The sequence below is a fragment of the Loxodonta africana genome, chromosome 1 (assembly GCF_030014295.1).
Source record: "Loxodonta africana isolate mLoxAfr1 chromosome 1, mLoxAfr1.hap2, whole genome shotgun sequence".
Taxonomy (NCBI): domain Eukaryota; kingdom Metazoa; phylum Chordata; class Mammalia; order Proboscidea; family Elephantidae; genus Loxodonta; species Loxodonta africana.
The window spans coordinates 137776865-137800392 of NC_087342.1; positions in this window are offsets into that span (position 1 = coordinate 137776865).

A 23528-nucleotide genomic window follows, 5' to 3' on the forward strand; every position below is an offset into this window, starting at 1 on the left:
ACAAGTTGGATTGACACAGTGACTGCATCAATGGGCTCAAGCATAACAAGGATTGTGAGGATGACGCAGGACCAGGCAGTGTTTCCTTCTGTTGTACACAGGGTTGCTATGGGTTGGAACCTATTCAAATGCACCTAACAACAACTCGAGGATCAAGAGCATGTTTCAGAGCCTCTTCTGATGTCTATTTTGGTTTTTTCTTTCTTTCCTGTCTTTTTAATGGCCTCATTACACAATTCCTATGATTTTCGGTCATTAGTGCTCAATCTTTTCTTGAGATTGTCTCTAAATTCAGGTGGGATATTCTCAAGGTTGTACTTCAGCTCTCATGGACTTGTTCTAATTTTCTTCAGTTTCAACTTGAACTTGCATATGAGCAATTAATGGTCTGTTCCATAGTCAGCCCCAGCCTCGTTCTGACTGATGACATTGAGCTTTTCCATCGTCTATTTCCACAGGTACAGTGGATTTGATTCCTGTGTATTCCGTCTGGTGAAGTCCACGTGTATTGTTAGTATTTATGTTGTTAAAAAAAGGTATTTGCAATGAAGAAGTCAGTCTTGCAAAATTCTATCATTCAGTCTCCAGCATCGTTTCATTCACCAAGTCCATATTGTCCAACCACCGATCCTTCTTTATTTCCAACTTTCACATTCTAATCACCAGCAATTATCAATGCATCCTGAATGCATGTTTGATCAATTTCAGACTGCATAAGTTGATAAAAGTCTTCAGTTTCTTCATCTTTGGCCTTAGTTGTTGGTACATAAATTTGAATAATAGCCGTATTAAATGGTCTTACTTATAGGCATGTGGATACTATCCTATCACTGACAGCATTGTACTTCATGATAGATCTCAAAATGTTCTTTTTGACAATTAATGCAATGCCATTCCTCTCAATATATGTGTACATGTACTTGTGTAATCCCCCACGTCTGTCAGTTTGTCATACTGTGGGGATTTGTGTGTTGCTGTGATGCTGGAAGCCATCCCACTGGTATTCAGATACCAGCAGGGTCACCCTGGAAAGAGCAGAGAGAGGTTGGAAAGACTGCAAGAAGGCTAGTGTGGCTGAAGCATGGAAAATGAGGGGACAAAGTGTTAGATGAAGCTGAAGAGAGAGTCATGCAAGGATAAGCTACATTAAATGGATTAATTTAAAGGAAGCAACCATAATGGAAATAATGAGAATGTTCATGCGTTGTGTACAATGTAACTAGTGTCACTGAACAATTTGTATAGAAATTGTTAAATGAGAACTTAAACTGTTGTGTAAACCTTCACCAAAAACAAAATATTAAAAAAAATATGTTGGTCATTATCCAGGGAGTGAGGAGAAGACATTGTCAGTTTTAAGGGGGTGGGGTTTGAATGAGGAGGATGTAGGAGGTCTGAGTGTGTGGTGGTGGATCATGCAGAAAGTGATTTCAGTAGTCCAGTCCAGCTGTGATGACAATTTGGATTAGGGAGGTGGTGGTGGAGATGAAGAGAAATGCATGTAGCTACAGGCTTTTTTAAAAAAATCAACATCATTACCATAAATTTCCCTGAGTTGATTGAGCTATTGGCATTTTTCTGGAAAGTCTTTAATGTTTAAGGCAGGAAAATTTTTCTAATAATGAAGAAATTGTGGATTTTTTCACACTGAACTTTGGAAACAAATTTGTGAAAATTTCTGATAACCTTCTTACTAAAATCAAAATTTTCTGATTCATTTTTGTCTAATGTTCAAACTTGGGTTTAAAAGAATAAATACACTTTAAATGCGTTAATGGTCTAATGTTTATTTAATAGCTGAAGTACAACAAAAAATTGTATCAGTTTAAATTTCAGGGAGAAATTGCCTATATTATGAAGAGTACACTTTTCAATCATTCAATATTGGGGAAGATAATCAAGTAAACAGTACTGTAACTCCAGGACCATTGCTAAGCTAGAGGCCTCCCCAGGGCCTTCTGGGGGCAGTGAGTGGGACAGTGAATCTGGACTAAACATTGTATGGGTGGAGCGTGGAATTCAATAGAGCTTGTTGAAGGAGTTATACTTGACTCAATGTTTGAAGAGTATGTGTGTTTCAGGCAGAATGCACAGGAGGTAAGAGGGAGCTTGTGGCAGTACCCCAAGACTGACAAAAACAGCACGGTATGCCGAATGCTGAAAGGTGGCATCTAAGAGGAAGGCAGTGATTAGATCATGACAGGTCTTATATAACACTAAGAAATTCAAACTTTACTTTGAAAGATTCAGGTAGATGAGTGAAATGACTACATTTATGCTCTAGAAAGGTGCATTTCCATACTTCAGCAATGATGATGATTATCCCCAAAATAGTGATTCTTTCACTGAGTGCTTACTATATCCCACAGCCCCTGGGAGGTACTTGCAGTTAAGCACTTGGCTACCAACAAAAGGTTGATGGTTCAAATCCACCCAGAGGCAGTGACATCACTAGGATTGGTGTCGCTCAGTGTGGTAACTCATAGTGTCACCCCACCATGTACCTGCTCTCTTACCAGACTGCACAGAACTCTTAGTAATGTTTATTATCAATTTTAATCATAGAATAATACATGGTAAAGTTATAAATTGCTGAAATGTAATGTTTCTTAGATTATACGGCTACTAACAACAAAATTATTTTGTAAAATCTTTCTACATTGAATTACACCATTATTAGTTAACATGTTATTAGTAACTGAGTGGAAGAAGCCTTTTTTAATTTTTCTGCTTTTCCTTTAATTATGGCTTTATTCTCAAAAAAGTTATTGATATAGGTTCACAAATAGTAATTACCACAATATTGTAGCTAAAACACCAGAGAATTTGACAAAATCGGTGGCTCTGAAAACACTGGCAGCAATGGAAACAATAGCTCATGCCTCTGTTTTATCATTGGTAATAATAGTAATTGTTGTTATTACCAATAATATAATAATACCTACCACGTAGGGTTGTTACATAGATTAAAAAATGTATATAAACCCCTCAATTAGTGCTTGCAATAGACTATTATTACCTTTGATCAGTGGATATTGATTTGGAAATCTGAGACACGTTGGGAAAAGTGCCTCGATGTATTTGGCAAATCTATAGGTGCTGTAATATATTTGGTTGTATTTAAGAACATTGGTAATTGTGGTGAATAGGTTCAGAAGGAATGATAATACATGTGCAACATTTTATTACCCAGTGATACATAGATCATAGAGAGCTGAGTGATTTTTTTTTAATTGTGGTATGTCCATGAGCATTTAGATGCTTATTTATTGCTTTGAAGCATAGAAAAAAAATCCCATGAAAGAAGTTATCTACTGATGAATGAAAAGATACAATAAAGTAGTAAAGAGATCATATAAAGTGATGACAACTTTAAAGCTGGTAAAACCAAGGTGGAGAGGACAGCAAGCTGTGGAGTTATGAGAACTGAAACATGGATTAACAATGTGCTAGTAACTGTGGAAAAGAACTCAAGAACATGGCTATAATATTCTGTGGCAGTTAATGTGCAGTTTATATATTTGTACAGTAATTTTATTGTAAGTGATATTGCCTAATTGATGCGATCCATCAAGCAAGGCTGGAAAAGGGTTTTGCTGGACATACAGTTTCTTTGGGTTGGTATTCCTTGCAAGGACATTTGGTTGTATTGCTTTAACTGAAATTATTTGTAGCTCTGGGGATTAGAATTGGTATATTTAGATCAATCAATGCTTTTTCCTCAACACGTTGCTGTAATTGCTTTATGGGGAACCAAAGGAAGCCAGATGGAAAGAGGAAGTGGGCAGATGAAGCACCACATGGCCAGACTGTGAGCATGGCCCAAGGCCCTCTGCGACAAAGAGAATAGGCTCCAGTTGAAGGCTTACAACCCAGCCTGCCTCTGTTGGGAGGGGAGGAGGGGGATCATGCAGTCTGGGGAACGACACTCATTACCTGTGAGGCATGAATATTAAACTGCAAGCAGCCACTGGTCCTTGCCACTGGCAGGAACTGGATTTTATTTGTAAGTTTTAAAAAGCACTGGATATGATTTTTGGATATCAAAATGGCAAATCAGAATTTTTCATTATATGCCAACCCATATGGATGAATCACTCCGTCCCTTATTGCTCTCAATTTCCTCGAAACACAAATGCCATCTATTCAACCATGTGGAAATTAATCATTTACTGCATCGTAGCCCATTGTGTGTTACTTAACTATGTTTTAGTTTAGATTCATATTCAAAAAACCTTGATTGGCTGCCATGTTTGCTTTCTTTGTTTTCCCAAAGAGATCATAAGCTTTCTGGAGCAAGAAGTTGGTCTTATTGCTCTTTCAGACTCCAGTGCTTCTTGTGCTGTACAAAAACCCAAAACCTGTTGCTGCTGAGTCAACTCTGACTCATAAAAAAGACAGTAAACCTGCCCCACGGGGTTTCCGAGGAGTGCCTGATGGATTCTAACTGCCAACTTTTCGGTTAACAGCCGTAGCTCTTTCAGCACTCTGCCACCAGGGTTTCCTTGTACTGTACAGTGCTTAATAGTTGTTGATGAATAGAAAATTAGGGTGATTGTCGTTAAAGCTTGAACTCCTGGTGGCACAGTGGTTAAGTGCTCGGCTGTTAACTGAAAGGTCGGTGGTTCAAACCCGGAAGAAAGATGTGGCGGTCTCCTTCCATAAGGATTACAGCCTTTGAAACCCTATGGGGACAATTCTACTGTGTCTTATATGGTTACTATGAGTTGGAATCAAGTCGATGGCAATGGGCGTGTGTCCTGAAAGTTGAGTCTTAAATACATATAAGCAAAACTTTCAAACAAGTCAAATTCTATTAAAAACATGGTATAATCACACATGTAGATTCTCAGCTGAAGTTTTTTAAAGAGATATGAAAATTCTGACCTATATGTTACAATGTGTATTAACGTATCATCACCTTAGCGACAAGTTACGTGCAAGGCACTGTGATGGTACTTCAAATTGTTCCAAAACATGGTCCCGGCTGTCCTGTAGTGCAAGACAGATTATGCAAAATCCTAACTGGGCTTTTCTTTTTCAATCAGTCCTTGTGGACTTTTCACCAATGACTTTAGCAAGTTTCTGATCTTTTCAATGGAAAGAATTTAGCTAAAACAGCAGCTTGTTAGGTTACATATACTAAGTGGTGCTGTGGGGAAAAAGGTGTTATAGATACAGGTAGTACCATAAGCTTACCTTGAACAACAGAAACTCAGCCCTATCAAGTGACATCTTAAAGGTAATGTTAAATGCCATTTCTAGGAGGGAAAAATGTGTTCTAAGAGAAAAAAAGTTTTTTTTTTTTTTGCTCCCCTATGGGGCAGGAGTCCATTTCTTCATTTTTCTATGATTAGCAGCTGTAGTTTGGCCTAGAGCAGCGTGGAATATCAGTACCTTCTAATTATTCTTACTGATTAGAGAAGAGCAATAAGACATGTGATAAAAGTATGATCTTGGCCCATCGGTACTGCTTGGTCTTTTGTAACAGCCTCGTATTTGATCCACCTGCCTCTATTGTCACCACATTCAAATCCATTCTCCAGAAGTCATCTAGAGTATTCTTTCTAAGGGGATAAATACTTTTTGCTTACAACATAGAGATAGCAGCACCTCAGCATAACATCTGAAACTTTGGCTATGTCCCTGGGCACATCTTTTGCTAGCCTCTCTCACTTTATGCTCCAGCAATCCTAAATCCTATTCACATGCCTAAATTCGGAAACCTGTTATAGGTCACAATGTCTTTTAATACTCTAGTCTCTGTGCTATGCCATTTCTCCCCCACCCCCTCTTTTTTTTCCTATTGGGTTAATTTCAAAACACTGCTTATATAGATAAATTTACTGTCAATAAATTTTTTACTTAAATAAAAACACTGCTCAAGTATTAGGTTTTTTCAGGAGCCTTCTTGAATTACTCCTTTGTCTCTCTACTTCTGTTATTTGTGTATATATATATACACATACATTTTTTTCTAGATCATTGTCTAATCATTTCTAAATAACTTCTGTTATTTGTTTATATATATTTATTTAAATTATTGTTAGTATCATACTGTATTTCAGTGATCTATTTACATGCTCTGCTTCAGACTGTGAGAAATCTGAGGGCCAGAATAAATCCTTGGCAGTGGAGGGGAGGGGGTTGAGGAATGGGAATTTCTTAACACTTAATTGTGCTCATGTGGAACGTATACATGGACCAAGAGAACAAGGGGGTACTGTGAACAGAATACAACAGAACAAGGGGATACATAGTTGAAAACCAGGAAAGGTGTGTATCAGGGTTATAGACTTTCACCACACCTATTCAATCTGTATGCTGAGCAAACAATCCAAGAAGCTGGACTGTATGAAGAACAGGGCATCAGGATTGGAGGAAGACTCATTAACAACTTGTGACATGCAGATGATACAACCTTGCTGGCTGAAAGGGAGGAGGACTTGAAGTACTTAATGATGAAGATCAAAGACTACAGCCTTCAGTATGGATTACAGCTCAATATAAAGAAAACAAAAATCCTCATAACTGGATCAATAAGCAACATCATGCATGATAGGAGAAAAGATTGAAGTTGTCAAGATTTTATTTTACTTGAATCCACAATCAACGGCCATGGAAGCAGCAGTGAAGAAATCAGTGGATGTATTGCACTGGGCAAATCTGCCGCAAAAGACGTTCAAAGAAAAGTCATAAAGATGGTTAAAGACTTAGAAGAATATAAGACGTTCAAAGAAAAGTCATAAAGATGGTTAAAGACTTAGAAGAAAAAGGTAAAAGAACAGACGTTATTTAGCCTGAAGACTAAAGGTCATTTTCATAATTGTTTTCAAGCATTTGCATAGCATTTACCCAAAGTATGGTGTTCTACATACATATCTTCACTAAGGAAAACCAAAGGGAAGATGAGCTGAAATTGTAGTATAAGAAATATAATTAGGTTGTAAAGAAGACTTTTGGGGCAAACAGTGAAGGAATTTAAAAATGGTAATGACTGACTAAGGAAAGCACTGAGACTTTCTATGGAGGGCTTTAAAATATAGGAGAGAGGTATTTGATACTATCTTAGGTAAGGGAAAGGGGCCCTGGTGTTGCAATAGTTAAGAGCTTGGCTGCTAATCAAAAGGCAGGCAGTCTGAATCCATCAGCTGCTCTTTGGAAACCCTATGGAGTAGTTCTACTCTATCCTGTAGGTTTGCTGTGAGTAGAAATCAACTCATGGTTTTGGTTTTGGTGTAAAAGTAGGTAAGGGAAAAGGATTTTTATGGAAACCCTGGTGGTGTAGTAGTTAAGTGCTACGGCTCCTAACCAAAGGGTCAGCAGTTCAAATCCACCAGGCGCTCCTTGGAAACTCTATGGGGCAGTTCTATATTCATATTTGTAGCTATTAAAGTCCACTGGCCAATTTTAGTGTGAACAGTCGTTTCATTATCTGCATTGCATGCTTCAGGGTATCTTTTCCTGTTTGTTTCTAGTCATTTCATTTTGTTATTTTCAACATTATAAAGATATCAAATCTCCCTAAACTGATCTCTAGATTCCATGCAATTCTTTTCAAAACCCCAACAGAATTTTTTTCTGTGGAAACTGACCACCTGATTCTAAAATTCACATGGAAATGAAGGGGATGTAGAATAGCCAAATCGACTTTCAAAAAGAGCAAAGTTGGAGCAGTGGCATCACTAGGGGAATATGGGGGGTGTGGACCACATCAAGTGACAATGTCAGAGGGGGTGACACCAAAATGATCTATAAAATTTTTGTGCAGTGTTTCGGCAGAGATTCATCTTTTATAAAAATATCCCTGTAGATAGTTATAACAACAAAAACATTTTTCGTTAAGTCCAGCTTATATGCATCAACATATCTACAAGGCTAAATTTATACTGATTTAGTTTTTGAACCTTCTAGTGCACCCTGGTCAGATCTGTTATTATTATCCAATTACAATGACACTTCGAATCACTTGTTTTTTTCTGTGTGTGCTACAGCACACACTGTTGTTTTTGTTGTTGCTGGTGTTTTTACAGTTACTGATTTTGTCAAATTTTTTGGTGTTTTAGCTACAATATTGTGGTAATTAGTATTTTTGAACCTATATCAGTAACTTTTTTGAGAACGCAGTAGCAATTAAAGGAAAAGAAAGAGAAAAATAAAAAAAGCTTCTACTGAGTTACTAATAATAGTGTAAATACAAACATTGTAATTCAATGTAGAAAGATTTTACAAAACAATTTTGTTAGCATTCATATAATCTAAGAAATATTACATTTATGGAACTTGCAATTATATTTATCACATTATTCTATGATTAAAATTGATAATGAACATTACTGAGGATTCTGTATGGTCTGGTATGGGAGTAGGTACATGGGTGAGGGTGACATCATGAGTTACCACACTGAGTGACACCAACCCTATTGATACCACTGAGTTGGAGAACTGATTTCTAGACTTATCATAAAGCTATAAAATCAATACACTGTGGTATTGTCATATAAATAAGCGAATAGGTCAATGGAATTGACTACTGAGCCTAGAAGTAGACCCGAATATATATACTCAACTGATTTTTGTCATAGTTACAAAGCTGATTCTTGAAGAAAGGACAGTCTTTTTAAACAAATGTTTCTGGAATTAATTTATATTTATTTGCAAAAATAACTTTAATCCAATATTGTCCTATAAAAATTAACTCAAAATGGATAATAAACCTAAATTTAAAATTTAGGGCTATACAGCTTCTAGAAGAAAACATACAATGTCCATGACCTTGGATTAGGCGAGGATTTGTTTTTTGCATATAGCACCACAAGCACAACATATAAAAGAAAAAAAAGTTGAAGTTATCAAAATTAAGAACTTTTGCTCCTCGAAAGACAGTGTTAAGAAGATGATAATACATGTCACAGACTGAGGGAAAATATTTGCAAAGCACCATTCTGATAAAGACTTGCACCCTGAGTATATCATAACTCCCCAAACTCCATAATAAGGAAACAAATAGCCCAATGAAAAATGGGCAAAATATTTGAAAAGATGCTTCACCAAAGAAGACAAACATGACCAATATAGTTGTTATTATTTTTTTCTGGACCATTTTAGGGCAAGTTGCATATATGATGCCCTCTCATCCCCAAATCTTTTGGTAGAGTTTTCTTTAAAAAGGATATTCTTCCATATTGCTTTGATACGATCATTCAAATCAGGAAACCAACATTGACACAGGAGTAGCACTCCATCCGCAGATCCCATTCAAAATCAGGCTGCTGTTCCAACAACATCTCTATTTCCTTTCCAGTCCAGTATTTAAATTTGTGCCCCAATACCTCCTCATCCCTTCCTCCTTCTTTTCCCTTGACTGATTCCCAATGGAAGGGAATAGGAAGAACCATTCAATAGCTTTTTAAGAAATACTGCATGGGAGGTACATTTTTATATATCCCTTATGTATGGATATTTTTTTTTCTTTTCTTTGTTTTTTATTGTGCTTTAGGTGAAAGTTTACAGCTCAAGTTAGTTTCCCATAAAAAATTATACACATTTGTGACCCTAGTTGCAATCCCTATAATTGGACAGAACACTCCTCCTTTCTACCCTGGGCTTCCTGTGTCCATTCAGCCTGCTCCTATCCTTTTCTGCCTTCTCATCTCGCCTTCAGACAGGAGCTGCCAATTTAGTCTCATGTATCTACTTGAACTAAGAAGCACATTCTTCATGAGTATTATTTTATGTTTTGTAGTTCAGTCTAATCTTTGTCTGAAGAGTTGACTTCGGGAATGGTTTTAGTTCTGGGTTAACAGAAAGTCCAGGGGCCATGTCTTCTGGGGTTCCTCTTGCCTCAGTCAGACCATTAATTCTGGTCTTTTTATGTGAATTTGAGTTCTACACCCCCCTTTTCTCCTGCTCTGTTAGGGACTCTCTGTTGTGTTTCCTGTCTTCTGGTCTCAGACTGTTGGAGTCTCTGGTTTATGGGCCCTTTTGTCTCTTGGCTGATATTTTCCTTGTGTCTTCGGTGTTCTTCATTTTCCTTTGCTCCAAGTGGTTGGGATCAATTGATGCATCTCAGAGGGCCACTCGCAAGCTTTTAAGACCCCAGATGCCACTTGCCAAAGTGGGATGCAGAAAATTTTCTTAATAAACTTTGTTATGCCAATCCAGATGTCCCCCAAAACCATAGTTCCCAGACCCCCATCCCTGCTAGTCTGTCCCTTGAAGTGTTTGGTTGTGTTCAGGAAACTTCTTAGCTTTTGGTTTAGTCCAGTTGTGCTGACTTCCTCTGTATTGTGTGTTGTCCTTCCTTTCACCTACGATAATTTTTGTCTACTATTGAATACCCCTGTCATTCCCTCCGCACCTTCATAACCATCAAATAATATTTTCTTCTGTGTTTAAACCTTTCCTTGAGTTCTTATAATACTGGTTTCATACAACATTTATCCTTTTGTGACTAATTTTTTTTTAGTATTTTTCCACCCCACCCCTCCCCTCCCTCATAACCATCAAAGATTGTTTCTTTTTGTGTGTAAACCTTTTCATTAGTTTTTACAGTAGTGGTCTCATACAGTATTTGTCCTTTTGTGATTGACTTATTTCACTCAGCATAATGCCCTCCAGATTCATCCATGTTATGAGATGCTTCACAGATTCATCATTGTTCTTTATGCATAACACTCCATTGTGTGTATGTACCACAGTTTGTTTATCCATTCATCTGTTGATGGGCATCTAGGTTGTTCCCATCTTTTTGCTATTGTGAACAGTGCTGCTATGAACATGGGTGTAGCGACTGACTAATTTCATTCACCATAATGCCTTCCAGATTTATCCATGTTGTGAGATGTTTTGCTAATTCATCATTGTTCTTTACCATTGTGTAGTATTCCATTGTGTATATGTGCCATAATTTGTTTATCCATTCATCTGTTGATGGGCACCTGGGTTGTTTCCATCATTTTGCTATTGCGAACAGTGCTGCAGCGAACATGGGTGTGTATATATCTGTTCACGTGAAGGCTCTTATTTCTCTAGGGTATATTGCAAGGAGTGAGATTGCTGGATCCTACGGTACCTCTATTTCTAGCTTTTTAAGGGCGCACCAAATCAATTTCCAAAGTGGTTGTGCCATTTTACATTCCCACCAGCAGTGTATAAGTGTTCCAGTCTCCCCACAACCTCTCCAACATTTATTAGTTTGTGTTTTTTGGATTAATGCTGGCTTGTTGGTGTGAGATGGTATCTCATTGTAGTTTTGATTTGCATTTCTCTAATGGCTAGTAATCTTGAGCATGTATCTGTTAGTCGCCTGAATGTCTTCTTCGGTGAAGTGCCTGTTTCTATGGATATCTTTTTCTTAATGCTAGCAAAATTGACTAATACTTTGGCTTGATATAGAAGTTATTTTCCTTCATAATTCGAAGACATTATTTCACTAACTTCTAGCTTCCAGTGTTGCTCTTTAACCGTAACTGGGGCATTTAACGTATCCTTTTAACCTGGAAACTCTGATAAATATTCTGGTAATATTTCTTAGATGATTTCCTTCCTTCCATTTTCTTCTCTGTCTTTCTTTAGAACATACATTATTCGTACTTCGTAGACTAATCCTCCCCCGCCCCCCCTTTTTTTTTCTTTTCTGTTTCCAATACTTTGTCTTGTTGCCTGACTTTCTGGGATGTTTCTGTTACTTTATCTTTCAGTCTTTCATTGGTATTTTTTAATTTCTGCTATCAGGATTTTTTTTTTTTTTCCTGAATCTTCCTTATTTTAACCATCCTCATACCCCATCACTAAGCCCTTCTACTAGAAGTGTCCGGTGCTGCCAGCCTGTTCCTGAGCCTTTTGGAGAATCAATGCTGTAAATTGGATTGATTCTTAGCTTTCCTTGTTATTGGCTTGGGATTCACCCTTATTGACTTTTTAAGGCTTTTAGCTTCCAAAATTCTGTTACTGTGTCTGCAGTATTTGCTGTACTTCTTTGTTAAAAAAAAAAAAAAAAAATCCCTTTACTGTGGTTTTAATGGTGTTTCAGGAGGGAGGAAATTGAAATGTTTTCTAAGATTTTTGAAATGCTTAATGAAATTTATTTAAAATGCTGCCTGACTTAGATTTATGAGTGAAGTTCTAAGAAAAATTTATTTGTTCAACTTGTAAGTCTGCCTTTTTATGTTTAACGTATTTGAGAGAATCAGGTATATTGAATGTATAATTGTGATTTGAATTGTCTAAGGAAATTTGATTAATTATGTATGTAAGCAGTATTAAATGTTTTAGAAGGATTTAATCTGTTAAAATTGTGAGTTATTGTACATTATTCAAAGAAAAAGTGAAAGTGCAGCTTCTATTTTTAGCCAAAAGTTCAGAACTAAAATAATATCTTTCAATTGATGTTATGGTGTTAAGTAAAACTATATTTTAAAATGTATAAATTTATCACATTAAATACTAGTCAAATACAGAAAATAACAGGGAGAATTTATTTCCATGCATAAAATCTTGCTCCTTTCACCTCCAGATGTCAAAAGACCACAACAAAAGAAATAACTGCTATCACAGATAGTATTCAATATTGTACAGCAATAATCAAGAGATAGAAAAAAGAAATGTAAATATTAGAAAGTAGAAAATAAATCATATTATTTGAGAAAAAAGTGATTGCCTACATAGAAAATATAAGATATGAACAGAAAAGCTATTGTAAAAGAGAGAACACAATTAGGGTACAAAACGTAAGAGACTAGTTATGAGGGTTTTTAGTGGTTGAGGTTGAAGGTGAGGGTAATATGGACTGCAGCAGGGGCACAGAAGAGAGAAGGAGATGGAGGAGTGTTTCTGAGGAGAACAGTGAATCCTCTGTTACAGGCTGGGCTTGGGACACAAGGGGAAGGGAACTTTTGTGAATGACTCCCAGGTTTCTGGCATGAGCAAATTTGAAGCTGTCAGCGCAGTTTATCAAGACTGGACTGGCAGCATTTGAGAAAAGACTAGATTTGCTGTGGGTAGAGCTGGCCAGTAAGAGCTCAACTGTAGAAATAAACTTATGAGATACTCGTAGGGCATTTTAAATGGAGATACCAATTATTATGACACAGACATGGAACTCGGAAAAATGGTCTGGGTTGGCAAAAGATGATATTTAAAAATTTATGAGGAGAGACGTTTGTGGGCTCAATTAGAAAAAGAGATAAGTAGAGAAGGAGGCCTATATATGGTTTGTCACACCTTACAGTAAATTAATTAGTAGGCTGTACAACCCATGAAAGTGGTAAGTATTATAGGATGGATTTAAACTGCATTTTCAAATTATTTTAGTTTATTAGATAATAGATTTTTTTTTTGATGCTTAGGGAACATTTTTTACTCATTTAGAGAGTATTTATCAAGCCAGTTATGACTGTGGTACTATGGTATTGATGTGCTGTATAAATTAATTTAAACAGGCACGGTCCCTACCTTCTGTCAGATTTAAAATATTCTCCCCTTTCCTCTTCACACATGGAATTGCAAAGGCAGAAGGGGCCTCAAGTTGATATAATCTGAGCCCTTGGCTCTTGCTTAGATCCCCTGTGTAATATTTCTGACAAGTGGTGGTTGACCTTTTGCTTGAACACCCATGGTGACAGGGAACACTCTAATTCATATGAAAGTTCATATAATTTATATACCTTTGTTTGAAAGTTTTCATTGTACTGAACTGAAATATTCTCCCCTGTGTCTCCTAGTTCTGGATCTTCTTTCACTTTAAAGGACCATCCAGAATAGGAATCTTTCAAATATTTAATGACCATGAGTATCAGTTTTCTGATATATTGTCGAATCTTCAGCACCCAATGTGACAGGTTTCTTAGTCCTGTCCAGTACTCTGCTCCCTTCTGTCATCATTTCTCTGAAATGTGACTTCTTGAGTGAACCCCAGTGCTCTGCATGTGATCTGACTAGGGCACATTCAGCCCCACTATTTTTTATCTTGTTTTGAACACTGAATTTCTATTAATGTAGCCCTAGATTACTTGGGGTTTTTTTCAGAGCACTTGCATTACAACATTATCTCACACCGGAGTTTGAAATGTTTTAAAATCCTTTTATGTACCAGCTGCTAACTATGCCTGTTCCCTTCAGAGCTGGTACACTTGATTTTTTAAACTGAATTATGGGTCCTTGCTGTTATCCTGTAACATTTCATCTTTTTAATTTAGCCAATCCTTTCAGCTTGTCAGAATTTTTTTTTAGATTTCAGTTTTGTTCTCTTGTATGTTAGTTGGTATGTATGAAGTGCCTTGAACACAAAGCTGACATTTGTGTTCAAGGCACTTCATATATGTTCTTTCACTTACAGCTCACAATACCAGGTGCACTGTTTATGACAGGTTTTTCCAAACCCTGGAGACAGTGTAGCATATAATGGAGAGGAAAGTGGGATATGAGTTTTAGTTCAACCAGTCTAGCTGTGTGGTCTTGGCAAGTTCTATCACTTTCTTTGCCTCTTTTTCTTATCTGGAAAACAGGAATAATAATAAATGTCTTGTAGATTTGTTCTGGGGAATTTGTGGAATAGCCCTTACAAATCAACTTTAATAAGTGTTAGCTTTTGATTTTAGTAATTCTTTTCCAAAGGAACTGGGATCGGGTAGGTTTAAATCACTATCCTGAGGTCACAGGCAGTTAGAGAATGAATCAGAATTTGAGTCTTGGTGTCTGCCATCATGAAATTTAGTCCACGGGCCCTAGAGTCAGAAATCACTGGATTTGAACTTTGCTCTTGACATTTGTTGTTGTTGTTAGGTGCTGTCTAGTCGATTCTGACTCAAAGCAACCCTATGCACTACAGAACAAAACACTGCCTGTCCTGTGACATGCTCAAAATTGTTATGCTTGAGCCCATCGTTGCAGCCACTGTGTCAGTCCATCTCACTGAGAGTCATTCTCTTCTTCACTGACCCTGTGCTTTACCAAGCGTGATGTCCTTCTCCAGGGACTTATCCCTCTTGACAATATGTCCGAAGTATGAAAGATGTAATCTTGCCGTACTCGCTTCTAAGAAGCATTCTGGTTGTACTTCTCCCAAGTCAGTTTTGTTCGTTCTTTTGGCAGTCCGTGGTATATTCAATATTCTTCACCAACACCACAATTCAAAGGCATCAATTCTTCTTCCACCTTCCTTATTCATCGTCCAGCTTTCCAATGCATATGAGGTGATTGAAAATACCATGGCTTGGGTCAGGATCACCTTAGTCTTCAAGGTGATATCTTTGCTTTTCAACACTTTAAAGAGGTCTTTTGCAGCCGATTTGCCAGTGCAATATGATGTTTGATTCCTTGACTGCTGCTTTCATGGGTGTTGATTGTGGATCCAAGTAAAATGAAATCCTTGACAACTTCAATCTTTTCTCTGTTTTTCGTGATGTTACTCATTGGTCCAGTTGTGAGCATTTTTGTTTTCTTTATGTTGCGGTGTAATCCTTACAGAATGCCATGATCTTTATCAGTAAGTGCTTCAAGTCCTCTTTGCTTTCAGCAAGCAAGCGTTGTGTCATCTGCATATCATGAGTTGTTAATGAGTCTTTCTCCAATCCTGATGCCTCATTTTTCTTCATATAGTCCAGCTTCTTGGATTATCTGCTCAGCATACAGATTGAATAGGTGTGGTAAAAGAATACAACAATGACACACACCTTTCCTGCCTTTAAACCAATCTGTATCCCCTTGCTCTGTCTGAACAACTGCCTCTTGATCTATGTACAGGTTCATCTTGAGCACTATTAAGCGTTCTGGAATTCCCATTCTTTGCAATGTTATCCATAATTTTTTATGATCCACACAGTCGAATGCCTTGGCATAGTCAATAAAACACAGGTAAACATCTTTCTGGTATTCCATGCTCTCAGCCAGGACCCATCTGACACAAGTGATGATATTCCTGTTTCTACATCCTCTTCTGAATTTGGCCTGAATTTCTGGCCATTCCCTGTTGATATCTGCTACAGCTGCTTTTGAATGATCTTCAGCAAAATTTTACTTGCGTGTGATATTGTTAGATAATTTCTATATTCAGTTGAATCACCCTTCTTGGGAATAGGCACAAATATGGATCTCTTCCAGGCGGTTGGTCAGGTAGCTGTCTTCTAAATTTCTTGGCGTAGATGAGTGAGCACTTCTAGTACTGCATCCATTTGTTGAAACATCTCAACTGATATTCTGTCAATTCCTGGAGCCTTATTTTTCCACAATGCCTTCAGTGCAGCTTGTACTTTTTCCTTCAGTACCATTGGTTCCTGATCATATGTGACCTCTTGACGTGGTTGAACATTGACCAATTCTAATGACTCTGTATATTCCTTTTGTCTTCTTTTGATGCTTTCTGCATTGTTTAATATTTTCCTCATGGAATCCTTCACTATTGCAACTCGAGGCTTAAATTTTTTCTTCAGTTCTTTCAGCTCGAGAAATGCCAAGCATGTCCTTCCCTTTTGGTTTTCTATCTCTAGCTCTTCGAACATGTCATTATAATACTTTACTTTGTCTTCTCAAGCCACCCTTTGAAATCTTCTGTTCATTTCTTTTACTTCATCATTTTTTCGTTTTGCTTTAGCTACTTGATGTTCAAGAGCAAGTTTCAGAGTCTCTTCTGGCATCCATTTTGATCTTTTCTTTCTTTCCTGTCTTTTTAATGACCCCTTGCTTTCTTCATTTATGATGGCTTTCATGTCATTCCACAATTCATCTGGTCTTTGGTCATCGGTGTTCAACACGTCAAATCTATTCTTGAGATGGTCTCTAAATTTAGGTGGGATATACTCAAGGTTGTACTTTGGCGCTTGTTGACTTGTTCAAATTTTCTTCAGTTTCAACTTGAACTTGCATTTGAGCAATTGATTGTCTGTTCCATAGTTGGCCCCTGGCCTTGTTCTGACTGATGGTATTGAGTTTTTCCATCATCTCTTTCCACAGATATTGTCAATTTGATTCCCGTGTATTCCATCTGGTGAGGTCCACGTGAATGGTCACCAACTTTGTTTTTGAAAAAAGGTATTTGCGATGAAGAAATTGTTGGTTCCGCAAAATTCTATCATGTGATCTCCAGCATTATTTCTATCACGAAGGCCATATTTTCCCGCTACCAATCCTTCTTCTTTGTTTCCAGCTTTTGCATTTCAATTGCCAGTAATTATCAGTGCATCCTGATTGTATGTTCGATCAGTTTCAGACTGCAGAAGCTGGTAAAAATCTTTAGTTTCTTCATTTGTGGACTTAGTAGCTTGTATGTAAATTTGAATAATCATCATACTAACTGGTTTTCCTTGTAGGAATATGGATATTATCATATCACTGACAGGGTCATACTTCAGGATAGATCTTGAAATGTTCTTTTTGATGATAAATGCCATGCCATTCCTCTTTAAGATGTCATTCCTGGAATAGTAGACCATGTGATTGTCTAATTCAAAATGGCCAATACCAGTCCATTTCAGCTCACTAATACCTAGGATATTGATGTTTATGTGTTCCATTTCATTTTTGACTATTTCCAATTCTCCTTGATTTATACATCCTACATTCCACGTTCCAATTATTAATGGATGTTTGCAGCTGTTTCTTCTTATTTTGAGTCATGCCACATCAGCAAACGAAGGTCCTGAAAGCTGACTCCATCTAAGCTGAAGGTTGACACTACTTTGAGGAGGCAGCTCTTCCCCAGTCACCTTTTGAGTGCCCTCTAACCTGGGGGGCTCATCTTCTGGCACTATATCAGACAAAGTTTTCCTGCTATTCATACAGTTTTTACTGGCTAATTCTTTTCAGAAGTAGACTGCTGGGTCCTTCTTCCAAGTGTGTCTTAGTCTGGAAGCTCAGCTGAAACCTGTCTGCCATGGGTGACCCTGTTGGTATCTGAATACCGATGGTATAGCTTCCAGCATCACAGCAATCCGCAAGCCCCCACAGTATGACAAGCTGACAGACACATGGGGGTCTTGATATTTACAAGTTACATAACCTTGAATCGTTTACTTAAACCCAAACTCACTTAACGTCAGTTTTCTCATCTATGTATTGAAGAATCTGGTATCTTTTTCAAAGATTCTTAAGATAATTCAATAAATAACATACATGAAATCCACAATTTCTGGTTGTACAAATGACAATCTCCTTTCCTTTCCCTTTTCATCTTCCGCCACACAACTAAAATCATGGGAGGAGTTCCTGAGTGGAGAAAATGGTTAAGTGCTCAACTACTAACCATGAGGTTGGTGGTTCAAACCCAGCCAGAGGTGTCTTGGAAGAAAGGCCTGCCAATCTGCTTCTGAAAGGTCACAGCCATAAAAATCCTATGGTTCTACTCTGCAACACATGGGGTCTCCATGAGTTAGAATCGACTTCATGGCAACTGGTATTGGTACCAATGCCATGAAATTTAAATGAAAAGAGGTATGAAAAGTGCTTAGTGTGTAGTATGGCACATAGAATGCATTCAAAGTTCCACTTAGGCTGTGCTGTAAAAAATGGGCAGGATTTGAAGATTTATATCAGAAGAACCTCTGAAGAGGAAGGGGACCACTCTGTCTCTGACATGCGTAGGCAGTCACCAAATAATGAATGGGTTCGTTGGGGAGAAACAGACCTGAAAGAGTATTTGAATTTTTTCTGATGAATATTTACCTGAAAAAGATGGATTCAAATGAATTCCCACTAAAATATAAAATAAAGTTACATTTCTGCACACATTCACTTGTTTCTATTACTTTTCAACCCTGTGTCAGTCCGAACCCAACAAGGGCAAAAAGTTCATGGAAATATCTCTGGTTCCATTCTCAGGAGTTAAGTTAAATTCATGTGGAGGCAGGGATGGAGTGAGTACTATCACCTATGATGTATTTATTGTTTACTAACCCTGGTGGCATAGTGGTTAAGTGCTACGGCTGCTAACCAAAGGGTCAGCAGTTTGAATCCACCAGGTGCTCCTTGGAAACTCCATGGGGGCAGTTCTACTTTGTCCTGTAGGGTTGCTATGTGTAGGGTCGCTATGAGTCAGAATCGACTCGACAGCACTGGGTGGGTTTTTTTATGTACTAGGTGGAGCCCTGGTGGCAAAGTGATTAAGTGGTCAGCTGCTAACCAAAAGGTTGGCTGTTTGAATCCACCAGCTGCTGCTTGGAAACCCTATGGAGGCAGTTCTACTCTGTTCTGTAGGGTCGCTATGAGTCCGAATCAACTTGATGGCAACAGGTTTGGTTTTTTGGTTTAGGTACCTCCTGTGTGTACATTTAAACCTCATAAGAACCCTATGAGGGAGGTACAATTATTATTTCCATTTTGCAGATGAGGAAACCAGGGCTCAAAGACATGAAGTGATTTACTGGAGGCCACATGGTGAGTAAATGTTGGAGCTGAGACTATAGGTGGGACCCACACCCAGTGTTGTAGGTGGGACTCACACCCAGTGACACAGCCAGAGAGGAGAGGGCATGGAGAGAAGACAAGGTTTGCGAGACTGTTAGGATTGACTAAAGGTCAGTATCTGACCATTTCTGGGTTTTGGGCAAAGTCTTTAATCCAATAGAGATGGTATAATTCTTTCACCACAAGGTATTGAGTGACGTTTTGGGATTTTTGTCATCTATAACCTATCTGGAGTCCCTGGGTGGTACATACGGTTATACTCTCGGCTACTAATGAAAAGGTTAGTGGTTAGAATCTACTCAGAGGTGTCTCAGAAGAAAGGCCTGGTGATCTGCTTCCAAAAGATCAGAGTCACTGAAAATCCTGTGGAGCACAGTTCAACTGTGAAACACTGTGGGGTTGCCGTGAGTCAGAGCTGACTTGACAGCAACTGGTTGGTTTGGTTATAACCCAGCTGCTATGTCCTTTTGTCTACTGTAGTTCAGATGGAAGAGAGCACAAGACATTTACCGATGACAGTTTTCCCACATTTTTGTGCATGATTCTCACAGCTTTTCTATTTATGGCTTAATATTCTGTAATTTTTTTAAAACTTTTTTTTTTTTTAACAATTGTGTTTTAATTTCCTTGCTTTCCCTTCCTGTCCTGCTGGGTCGCAGGCGGCATGTTGAGCATTTGAGTCAGTATTGTGCAGAGTCAACCAAGTTGCTCATACATAGCCTGTCATTAGGATGCCTTGGAAAACAGCCCCTTAGGGTCGTAACAGTCTGTGAGAGAACAGAATATGGTATCTGACATCAACTGTAATCAGAGTTTACAAAGCAATAGTTACAGGAAAGGCAAACATTTACCTTGAACCAATTTTACTTCTTAATCAGTGCACCTGTTTTCAGGTGAAGGCAGTGGGACTACAGACTGGTTTTAATCTCATTCCATGTAATGTAAGGCAAAAGCCAACAAAGCCAGACAAAACAAAACTGAAGATAAGCAAGCAATATGTAGTGTTGAAAAGTGTCTCTTTTCAACACTATATTGGAGAAAACCTGTGCATAAAGGTTACATTCTAATCTACTTGTATGAATAAATACATAAAGATTAAATATTACTGCTATGACTTAACTAAGAGATCGTGGTGGTTCAGTGGTAGAATTCTTGCCTTCCGTGCAGATTTCTGGCCTATGTGCCCCATGGGCAACCATCACCTGTCATCAGTGGAGGACTGTGTGTTGCTATGATGCTGAACACGTTTCAGTGGAGCTTCCAGACTAAGAAGGACTAGGAAGACAGGCCTGGTGCTGTACTTCTCAAAATCAGTGAATGAAAACCCTATGAATCACAATGGTCAGATGCACAACTGATCATAGAGACGGGGCAGGACCAGGTAGAGTTTCCTTCTATTGTGCATGGGGTAGCCATGAATCAGGGGCTGACTACAGGGCAGTTAACAACAACATGACTTAACTAAGTCTTTTGACTTGAAATATTGTAGTTTAACTTTTGACTTACTACCTCTTGTAATGCTTTTCTGCATTGGTCTTCTCAATAGGAAGATATGCCTACAGTAATTTTCAGGGGACTATTTGACAGAAGTGCCTGGGTGGTGTAAACAGTTAACTCATTCAGCTGCTAACTGAATGGTTGCAGTTTCAACTCCACCCAGAGGCACTTTGGAGGAAAGGCCTGGTGACCTACTTTTGGAAAATCAGGCATTGAAAACTTTATGGAGCACAGTTCTACTCTGACACATGTGGGACTGCCGAGTTGGAAGACTCCATAGCAACTGGTAGTATATTTGACAAAAGCGACATACTACCTTTATTGGTCACTGGAAATCTGGGATAATTAATAGTGTCCCACCAAAATGGAGTAATTAATTTGTAGCACCTTAATGTTTTTATAAAGAAGTGGATATATTAATGACCATGTAATAATGAAAGTAGTAATGTTTTCTTCTTGTTGCTGCATCACTTTAAAAAAGTATGTCTTACAACCTAGTGTCACTGATAATTAATTAAGGTAACAACTAAAGCTGTGAAGAGGTGTTTATGTACTTTTCTCAGGTGAGATGCTCATTATATGCTAGGGTAAGATTTTGAGAAAAAAGCAATGATGTCCCTGAGAAATTATCTATATCTGATGAAAGGGCCTCATATGTAATTCTTACAAAGAGCACGTAGATTTTATTCATAGATTTTATATACTCAGAGTACAAAGAATAGAAATAGCATGCACATAGTATGCATTTTAATAGCACGCACTGATCTAAAAAGTGTTTTATAACACTGATGCATTTTCATCAAATTTTGATAAAATGCTGAAAATCTAAAGAAAATAAAAATCACCCATAATCCCATCACAGAAATAACCCTTGTTATTTTTTTAAAGATCTTTTTTTTTTCATAATTTTTATTGTGGTTTAAGTGAAAGTTTACAAATCAAGTCAGTCTCTCACATAAAAACTTATATACACCTTGCTACACACTGCCAATTACTCTCCCCCTAATGAGACAGCCTGCTCTCTCCCTCCACTCTCTCTTTTCGAGTCCATTTTGCCAGCTTCTAACCCCCTCCACCCTCTCATCTCCCCTCCAGGCAGGAGATGCCAACATAGCCTCAAGTGTCCACCTGATCCAAGAAGCTCGTTCCTCACTAGCATCCCTCTCCAACTCATTGTCTAGTCCAATCCATGTCTGAAGAGTTGGCTTCAGGAATGGTTCCTGTCCTGGGCCAACAGAAGGTCTGGGGGCCATGACCACTGGGGTCCTTCCAGTCTCAGTCAGACCATTAAGTCTGGTCTTATGAGAATTTGGGGTCTGCATCCCACTGCTCTCCTGCTCCCTCAGGGATTCTCTGTTGTGTTCCCTGTCAGGGCAGTCATCAGTTGTAGCTGGGCACCATCTAGTTCTTCTGGTCTCAGGATGATGTAGTCTCTGGTTCATGTGCCCCTTTCTATCTCTTGGGTTCGTAATTACCTTGTGTCCTTGGTGTTCTTCATTCTCCTTTGATCCAGGTAGGTTAAGACCAATTGATGCATCTTAGATGGCTGCTTGCTAGTGTTTAAGACCCCAGACACCACTCTTCAAAGTGGGATGCAGAATGTTTTCTTAATAGATTTTATTATGCCAATTGACTTAGAGGTCCCCTGAAACCATGGTCCCCAGACCCCTGCCCCTGCTACACTGGCCTTCGAAGCATTCAGTTTATTCAGGAAACTTCTTTGCTTTTGGTTTAGTCCAGTTGTGCCGACCTCCCTTGTATTGTGAGTTGTCTTTCCCTTCACCTCAAGCAGTTCTTATCTAGTATCTAATTAGCGAATACCCCTCTCCCACCCTCCCTTCCCCCTCTTGTAACCACAAAAGAATGTTCTCTTCTCAGTTTAAACTACTTCTCATGTTCTTATAATAGTGGTCTTATACAATATTTGTCCTTTTGCAACTGACTAATTTCACTCAGCATAATGCCTTCCAGGTTCCTCCATGTTATGAAATGTTTCACAGATTCTTCACTGTTCTTTATTGATGCATAGTATTCCATTGTGTGAATATACCATAATTTATCCATTCATCCATTGATGGGCACCTTGGTTGCTTCCATCTTTTTGCTATTGTAAACAGTGCTGCAATAAACATGGGTGTGTGTATATCTGTTCGTGTAAAGGCTCTTATTTCTCTAGGATATATTCCGAGGAGTGGGATTGCTGGATCGTATGGTAGTTCTATTTCTAGCTTTTTAAAGGAAGCGCCAAATTGATTTCCAAAGTGGTTATACCATTTTACATTCCCACCATCAGTGTATAAGTGTTCCAGTCTCTCCACAGCCTCTCCAACATTTATTATTTTGTGTTTTTTGGATTAAGGCCAGCCTTGTTGGAGTGAGATGAAATCTCATTGTAGTTTTGATCTGCATTTCTCTAATGGCTATTGATAGTGAACATTTCCTCATATATCTGTTAGCTACCTGAATGTCTTCTTTAGTGAAGTGTCTATTCATATCTTTTGCCCATTTTTTAATAGGGTTATTTGTCTTTTTGTAGTTGAGTTTTTGCAGTATCATGTAGATTTTAGAGATCAGGCGCTGATCAGAAATGTTATAGCTAAAAGCTTTTTCCCAGTCTGTTGGTAGTCTTTTTA